This window comes from Sinocyclocheilus rhinocerous, unplaced genomic scaffold (assembly GCF_001515625.1).
Source record: "Sinocyclocheilus rhinocerous isolate Xijiao unplaced genomic scaffold, SAMN03320098_v1.1 scaffold6419, whole genome shotgun sequence".
NCBI lineage: Eukaryota > Metazoa > Chordata > Actinopteri > Cypriniformes > Cyprinidae > Sinocyclocheilus > Sinocyclocheilus rhinocerous.
In genome coordinates this window covers 111,910-114,244 of record NW_015661348.1, presented here as the reverse complement: position 1 = coordinate 114,244, position 2,335 = coordinate 111,910, and the positions used below count along the sequence as shown (strand labels likewise).

The following is a 2,335-nucleotide window of genomic DNA, read 5'->3' as shown; positions in this document are numbered from 1 at the left end:
TAGATCAAATAAATGCAGGCCTGGTGAGCAGAAGAGACTTCTTTAAAAAACATTAAAAATCTTACTGTTCAAAAACTGTTGACTGGTAGGACTGGTATTGTAATGTTATATATATATATATATATTTTTTTTTTTAATATATATAACATTTCTGTCCCCCTCACTTCTGAAATGATGGCTACGCCCCTGGGTTGTGTACTGTACATTCAGCATAATACAGCATGGATTTCCATCCAAATTAATTAGAAAATGAGTAATATATAGGGTATGACTAAAGACAAATGAGCATGGATTAAATGCAATAATCAGCAAATGGAGTAAGATATTTAGGTACTTCATACACACAGGAGTTTGCGCGCACTGAACGCATCTGTTAAAGCGGCACGCGTCTGTGCGCGCGTCACGTGACCCGAACTTCCCCAACACACACTCTCACAAACACACTCATTCCACCTCATCTGTGTGTGTGTGTGTGTGTGTCAGCTCAGATATGCAGTGTAAAGCCCCGGATCAGCGATGAGCGCGAACGCGGAGCTGCTCTGCTAATAATCAGGATCTGTGCTGAAAAAGGGCTCGAAATATTCGGGTAAGTTCTGACGTGTGGCGTTTAATAAGCGTGTGAAAGACTAATGGATGCATAAGGTGGCTTTTTGTGATTTTCGCACTGAGAGAGTCTCGTGAAGCTTGACGTTTGATGTTTGAATGTAAAGGAAAAAGTGTCCCGAGAGCTTCTGCTCTGTTTCTAACTCGCTATCCAGGTCGTGTTTCAGAAAGCGCCGTGAAGTTGCCAGAAACGCTGCAACGCGCAAAAGCATTGCTTGCATGTGTGTCCAAGAGTCCGGACTCACTCAGCTGTGCCTGTCACTTCAGAAACAACTGCTCTGTGGATTATCCACCATCTCGAGCTTTGATGCTCATCTTCAGAGTGTTTCCATTAAACTCCTCATGCTTTCTGCTTCACGTCACTGACTGTCTTAAAAATCAAGCTGCTTTACATGTGTTTCCATCAATAACTTTTAACCTGATTGCACAAAAGGTAAAGAAAATAGTGGACTGTGAACATTTTCTGCACACTAGCAGAACGCGGGTCTTCTGCTGATTCAGGACAGGTTCTTTGAGGAACCAGATATGTTTGGCATCACGGCGAAAACCTCTGGAGCTTTTATTGAGTGCTGGCACTGATGCTTCCATGAAGAGCTCTCCATTGCACAGAAGGTTCTTTATAGTGGAAGAAGTTTCTTGAGATTATTGGAAAATAAAACGGTCTTTTTAAGAACTGTTCAATGAAAGGTTCTTGGTTGATTGGTTCACTCGCACGCTATATATTCTGAACTCATATGATAGCTGTGCATGAAGAACAGACCAAAAGTCATCGAAGATTCTCAGCAGCTCCCAGATCTTCGTGATTCAATGGCGTTTGACATCAACAACATGCCATTTATGAATCCGAATGCTTAAATCTGCATCTGTTCCTCATGTAAATCCTTCATATAACTTCTAAAGATCCTTGTGCTTCTGAGCTGTTTTTTGTTATTTTTAGTCATGATAGCCATGACTTCATTGTGTGGAAAAATGCTGCATGAAGAATCTTCATAATTTCTTCTTTTCTATTCCACCGCAGAACGGCAGGCTTGACAAATCGACTGAATGTTTAATCTGTTTACCTGTTTCACCACAGTTTGAGCCAGAAGAGAAGATGAAATCTGATTTACCGCGATACAGTAGGGGTTTATCTTCACTGATATCTATGAAGCCGTTCGCTCTTGTGCCAGCTGGCAGAGATCGGGCCCCACAGGGGTCCGTGAATGTCAACAGGACTCGGTTTCCATATGGAGACGCGTTCACCGACACGAGGCTTTGAGAGACATTCTCTCCTCGCACTGTTGAAATGAGATCGAGAGGATGCACAGAAGCTGACAGATCTGTTCGTGTGCTTGAGAGAATTACTGGTCATTACATGCTCTTTGATTTGAACTCAGGTTCTTAAAAAGTCTGTAAAGTCTTAATGATTTTACACTTGGTCAGTGTGAGGTGAAGTAGTGGAGACGTGGCGCTCTCTGCTGGTGCTGTGAGGCCTGCAGAGAGTGAAGTCGAGGGTAAATCAGCCATGATTTAGTGTACGGCAGTCCTCAGTGCGTTTAAACATCTTTAGTGTTGTTTTATTGTTTTCTTCTTCTTAGGCTTTCAGCCAGGCCCACTAGACTTCCAGTGGTTTAACACGGTTCAACTTAACATGAGACAAAACAACAGTCTTGGAAAACCTGGAAATATGAGGAAACCTCATTTTAACAGTGACATTTAAAAAAAATATATATATTTATTGCATAGAAATTGC

The 2,335-nt window shown here is 41.8% G+C and overlaps 1 protein-coding gene across 2 annotated transcripts in view; it reads left to right on the top strand.

Moving 5' to 3' along the window:
* The first annotated feature begins 431 nt into the window (after nt 1–431).
* Nucleotides 432–2,335, top strand: part of LOC107726281 (prickle-like protein 1) — a 27,417-nt gene continuing 25,513 nt past the window's right edge. For both annotated transcript variants that reach the window (XM_016535817.1, XM_016535815.1), the window contains exon 1: nt 432–586. The gene's annotated coding sequence lies outside the window, so the exon portion shown is untranslated. The remainder of the gene's footprint in view (nt 587–2,335) is intronic.